This window comes from Armigeres subalbatus, chromosome 3 (assembly GCF_024139115.2).
Source record: "Armigeres subalbatus isolate Guangzhou_Male chromosome 3, GZ_Asu_2, whole genome shotgun sequence".
In the NCBI taxonomy this organism is placed as follows: Eukaryota; Metazoa; Arthropoda; class Insecta; order Diptera; family Culicidae; genus Armigeres; species Armigeres subalbatus.
The window spans coordinates 126067399-126074284 of record NC_085141.1 but is presented as its reverse complement, the minus strand read 5'-3'; positions in this window follow the sequence as shown (position 1 = coordinate 126074284).

Here is a 6886-nt window from a genome sequence, read left to right as displayed (position 1 = left end):
AAAACTTCACCCAAAAAACAAATCTGACAACTATTATATAAAATCGTTGTATATACAATTATGTAAGGTTTTAATACAATAAATGTAAGTGACTTTTACGACAAAACAACATCTCGAACAAACGACATTTTCGGCCATATGACCTGTTCGGTAAACTAACATTTTCGGCCCTTTGGTCCGTTTAGCTAAATGACATTGTCTGGTAAATGATCCTTTCTGCCAAATGACCATTTCGGCCAAACGGCATTTTCTGCCAAATGACCATTTCGATTGTCGATTTTGGCTGAATGACAAGTTTGGCTGATCCTTTTTCGGACATATTTTCTATTCGCGCGCCGACCGCACAATGGTCGGATTCGTCAAATTTCACGACATAAATCGATAACTCGAAAACCATCAGTGCTAGAGTTTTGACGTCTTCAGAAGAAATGATCTACAAGAAGAGATCTATTTTTGGTGTAAGTTGTCATTAGGGTGGCCCTCCGGTGAAAATGTTTTGGGAACGTATTTTTTTACTCTTTTGAGTTAGGAGTTCATACAATTCTATAAAGTTGTAGAGAATTTAATTCTAAGCATTTTTGCTTAATAAACATTAATTTTATCTCATATAGGTGATGTTTTATGACAAAATTGCTAAATTTAGATAGGGTGGTCCCGAAAAAAATAGTTTTTAGCTTCCACTTTCATCAATACAGAATATTTTCAAAAACTGTCTTCGCATCGCTTCACGGTCTTTGGATGGCGTATCTTTTGGTTACATAAGATGGTTGATAGCTTCATTTTCAAGCATATTATAAGCGCTTTTCATGAAAAAGTGATATTTTTCTGAGCATTCTACTGTAGCTAGTAGCAAATATTAGCAAACATTTCAATCGTAATCTGAAAGTATACATACAGGCCCATCAAATCCATGGTATTTCATTTGTCCATGTTTGTCCACTTTTATTTGATAATCATATTAGTTTTTGTATGAAAAATCAGCTATTCCATGGGAAACACATATACCATATCTCTGATTTTCGCAATATTTGGTAGAATCATTCTTTTTTCTAAAATAGATAAACTCAATTTTTAATTTTGTCCGATTTCGATCCAGGGTGGTCGAAAAAATAAAAAAAAAAAAACATTTTTGAAAAAAAAAAAATTTTAAGCAAAATTTTTTAACCACTGGATCAATTATCACTGTTCATGGAATCACATGTAGTCATTGGCATAGAAACTGTGAAAATGAAAATATGGTGCGAATTAACCATGAAAAACCAACTTGAATTTTATGATTTTGTATTTCGCCACAAAAGTAGCGCTCTTTAGCATTTATTTCATGAGAACACCTTGAAAATCGTTAAAATGTCAAAATGGTTTTTCAACTCCTTTTTCACACGAATTGATTTAAATATTTTAGATAAAGAACGATTCTTTGTGGGCTTTGTGGTCGTGCGGTTAGCGCCGTCAATCGTCTAGAGGCATGGACTATGGAGCGTGGGCTCGAATTCCGCCTCGGTTAGAAGGAAACATTTCGTGATCGAAAAATTCTCCACCGGTCCACTGGGTATAATGTGTCCTGCCAGTTGTCAAGGTGTTAAGTGTTCAGTCTGTACGACCTCTGGTCGAAGACGGTGTTCTTGTCTTTTATTCTACCAAATATTGTGAAAATCCAAAAGATGATATATGTGTTTCACCCTAATTTTTCGTACAAAAATAATACTATGGACAAGCAAAAGTGGACAAAGATGGACAAATGAAATACCATGGAGTTGATGGGCCTGCATGTATACTTTCAGATTACGATTGAAATGTTTGCTAATATTTGCTACTAGCTACAGTAGAATGCTCAGAAAAATATCACTTTTTCATGAAAAAAACGCTTATAATATGCTTGAAAATGAAACTATCAACCATCTTAGGTAACCAAAAGATGCGCCATCCAAAGACCGTGAAGCGATGCGAAGACAGTTTTTGAAAATATTCTGTATTGATGAAAGTGGAAGCTAAAAACAATTTTTTTCGGGACCACCCTATCTAAGTTTAGCAATTTTGTCATAAAACATCACCTATATGAGATAAAATAAATGTTTATTAAGCAAAAATGCTTAGAATCAAATTCTCTACAACTTTGTAGAATTATATGAACTCCTAACTCAAAAGAGTAAAAAAATACGTTTCCAAAAAAATTTTACCGAAGGGCCACCCTAATGACAACTTACACCAAAAATAGATCTCTTCTTGTAGATCATTTCTTCTGAAGACGTCAAAACTCTAGCACTGATGTTTTTCGAGTTATTGATTTATGTCGTGAAATTTGACGAATCCGACCATTGTGGACCGGTGAAAACAAAACAATGATATGATGACATCCCAGTTATGGGACACAGTGACGGGACAGCATCATGCAAGAATGCCATGGTACGTACCCATTTATAGTTTAGGAATAGGCTAAGATCATTTTTAAGCTAAGGCCTCTAATCATTCGTTCTACCAGATAAGAATAGGCTCCGAACGTTGCGGGATCTGTTATTTTTTACGCACCATATAAAATAATTTGTATGGAAAAAATCTTACACAGGGGGAAGGGAGGTTTGAAAAACCCAGAATTTTTTTTTACGTAATTAGTGTACGGCCTCTTACTCTTTGGGGTCGTTTTCATTCCCGTTCTATATAACCGGCGATAATGTTGTTCTCAAATGTCTTAAACTATCGCTATGCCGACGACTTTAAACTATATTACTTTCACTTGTCATAAGATATTACTTTATAAAGCATCGTCATGCAATATTTTTTCATTAATAATTTGAAGCTTTGGCTGAATGGTGCTACATCAAACCAATAACACTAAATGACACAAAATGTTATTCCAGCTAATGCAAAGTCGCAAAAGCTAGCGAATAAGTGTACAAGGAGGAGGCAACATAGGCGTATGCTTCCATTTGACTGCAGTGTACGTATATGGCCTCAACTTTTTACATTTATTCGCTATGATATACGATCTTTTGTTAGCTGGGCTATCATCAAGGGCGTAGCCAGAGGGGGGCAGGGGGAAGGAACTTCACAGGGAATTCCTGGAGGATATTTGGTAGGAATTTCACTGGGAATAGGATTTCGGACGTTTATCTTGAAATTCAACTCCGGATATTCCACAGGCTATTTCTCTGAAAATTCCCCCGTAGTTCCACCAGTAGTTCCTCCGGGAATTCATTCTTACAGGAGTTCCTCCAGAAATTCCTCAAGGATTTCCAACGGAAATTCTTCCTGTAGTTCTTCAAGAAATTCCTCCAGAAGTTCCACCGGCAGTTCCTCCTAGAATTCCTCTGATAAATTCTCCCAGAATTGCTCCAGAAATTCCTCCGGGAGTTCCTCCTGAAATTACTCTAGGAGTTTGTCATGGAGTTCCTCCTCAGAGGAACTGCAATTGAAACTCCTGGAGGGATTATCGTAGAAACTGCCGGTGGATCTCCCGTAGGAATTTCCGAAGGAACTGCCGGAGGAGCTCCCGTAAGAACTCCCGGAGGAATTTCAAGAGGAACTCCTAGAAGAGTTACTGGAGGACCTCCCGGAGGAACTCCCAGAGAAACTATCGGAAGAACTTCGGGAGGAATTTCCAGCTAAATTTCTGAAGAAAGCCTGAATGATTTCCTGAAAAAATCCTGAATGATTTCTCGAAAGATCTACTGGTGGAACTCCCTGAGGACTTCTCGGAGAAACTCCCGGATGAATTACCGGTGGAATTCCTGGAGGAGCGCTCGGAAGAATTCGCGTAGAACTTTCGGTGAAAGTTCTGAAGAAACTCCCGGGAGAATTTTCAAAGAAACCCCCGGAGGAAATGCCAGTCAAACTAACAGAAAAATTCTCGAAAAAAATCATGGAGAATTCATCCTACAGAAAAATCTCGAGTAGCTGAAACCTTTGTAGGGGTATGTAGCTGAACCATTATCATCATCAGAGGACCTTCCGGAGAATTCCCTGAGGAGCTTCCAGACAAATTCTCGGAGGAGCTTGTGAAGGAATTGCTATATAAATTCCTGAAGAAGCCTTAATGAATTCCAGAAAGAAAGCCTAAATGAATTCCCGGAGAAAATTCTGGAGAATTTTCCAGAAGAATTTTCAGAGGACCCCGTAGGAACTGCCGATAGAACTACCGGAATACTTCTCAGAGGTAATCCTGGAGGAATTCTTGATGGGACTGCCGGTGGAACTCCTAAAAAAAATTACCGGAGGAACTCCAGGAGGAATTTTCGGAGATACTCTTGGATCTCTCAGTGGAAATCTTGAAGTTTTCACCAGAATTCTTTCAGGATTTCTTTGGGAATCAATCTAGGAATTCCTCCGAAAATTTCATTGTTGATTTCATTTTCGGTATAATTTCTGTATAAATTTCCGGTGGAATTCCTGGAGAAATTCTTTGAAATTTTCACATGATATTATTCGAAACTTTCAGGGATATTTTTTTGAAATTTGCACAAGAATGTTTACTGGCAATCCTGCGGAATTTCCACGGAATATTCTTAGAAATTCCACGGTGGAGTTTTTATGAGAAATAGCAAGAAAGAATTATCTAAAGAGTTCCCTGCAGAACTTGAAAAAAATAATAGTGGAATTTTCTGCTCAATTCCCGGAAAAATTCATGGTGGAATTCCTGAAGACATTACCGAAGAAGTTGCTGGAGGCATTCCTAAAGAATCCCTGATAGAATTCCGGATAGAATGACTGGACCAATTGTAGAAGGAATTCCTGGAGGAAGCTTGCATATTGTTTTTCTGTCTATTTTATAATAAATATTATTTCAGAGAGGATTTGCTTAGTAATTCACATGTATTGTTGTTGATGTGATGTTGCTTTGTGGGCGTGAATGCGTCACGTTCATTGGCGTTGCGTTTTAGTATAAAGCTACAATAATTGTAATAAAGTACACATAATTGTAATGCTTTATAATTCAACACCTATTATGGATTAGACGATTTCAAAGATAATTACGGATTTTAATGTGGTTTTCACTAATCTACTAAGGAGCAGGGAGGGAACACTAATCATATGCTTTTTATTTTTTTAATTCTCAAGTATGGAGCCGATTGGTACGCCCACCCTAGGTACTCGTTCGTTGCCTGGGCCCCGTATTACCAAATCGAAATTCAGCGCGTTGAAACTTCTCAAAAGAAATTCACAACCAGGAACCCGTGCATCGAATTCCTCCACTTCTCAAAAAAATATCTACCTCAGACGCCTGTGACTTTTTGCTAATAAATTTGACATAGCTGTTTATTGGATCCACTGTGCTACATGCAGCCAAGTACACATGGACAGACATGGAAGACATTTCGGTACCGCTGAGACAACTTAGATCTTAGATTGAAAAGAAAGATTGTCTAAAATAAGCATTCCAAAATTTTAATTTTCGTTAGAATTTGAGACAGCAAAGTAATTTTCACAGCAGCGCCGTAGCGTGGGGTTGGCCGGGTTGGCCCCCGCCAAGGGCGCCAGCCTTCGGGGGGCGCCGGAATCTAGAACTACGGTATGGGAAACAGAACAATTTTATTCGTTACATATTTCAAGAACTCAAATCTTTCTTCTATCTCAAATAAACAAGTCGAATGTTTTGGTCTTAACTTTGACTGCCATTTCGGTTTCTCTGAGCCTTTTGGACCGGCTACAAGGGGCTAAGAAAAAGTCTAGAAAACTAATATTCAAAAGCCACAGGTGTTGACCAATATTCTGTAAGACCTTTTGCGTTAATGACTTACATCGGGTATGGGTAAGGATAAGGATGGTGTAGCTTTAAGACAAATTTGCTCATTTCATTCAGAAAACTTCATTTAGTCCGAAAAATTATCACCATGGCCGCATTTGACCTGGCGGCATAACGATAAGCTGTGATAATGTGCCTTGCTTAAGTGACTACTTTGGCTATCATTTCTCAAAGCTCTCGTAGATTAGCAAAATTTATCCGCAATACATACAACATGTGCCAAGGCATGTGCTATCAAAGCATTCATAGCCTCATTTCACCACATGGCCTTCCTGCTTCCGATGTCGATTCCGACCACTTCAAAGTTAGATGTTATTGTCCCAACAAAGTACCTCCAAACCACAGACAGACCCATTCTTATGTTGCATCTTTCTTGATCTGAAATCCGATAGCGATTTCGTTCATCGACCGATCCACTTCAGAGTTGGATTTTCTTGTTCCAACCATTTGACATTTGTATATGATTTGGCACGATTTTCAAATCCCTTTTCTCTGCGATATACTTGCAAGTACGTCAGTTCCTTCCATTTAGAGCAAGAAACAGCCTTTAGGACACTATGAGCTGTTAGTAAATAACTTTCAGCAATTTTAATGATCTTTCAGCCTGGGTGTTCCAACAGATTCCATACGAGGATCCAGAAATGCCCACGACTCTGCCAAGTTCCTAACATATCTTACCATATTTTGCTAATTAGTGTAAAATCTCACAACATTCAAAAACTTTCCAGACATACCGCCTAATATACTGCTTGTTATATGAAGTATCTTCAATCCACTAAACTTTTTAATCTCACTGTTTAATCTACAAGATGAGCAAAAATAGTGAAGAAAATCTCGTTAATACAAATTCATAAAACTTTAAGGTGGGATTTAAAATGTTATTGGATTGTGAAATATTGCACATATTTCTTTGGTAAGAGAGGGGCGCTCAAAAAACATTCCGCCAAGGGCGCCGGGAGTCCACGCTACGGCTCTGTTTCACAGTCATTACCACAATTTATCATTTTTGTAAATACGTGTTCAAACCAAGGATATAAACGATCATTTGACACTTTTAAAGTAAATATAATTTAATTCGGAAATTGAGACAAATCACGCTATTAATAATGGACTAAGATCAATGTTGTATTAGAGAAAACCACATCAAAC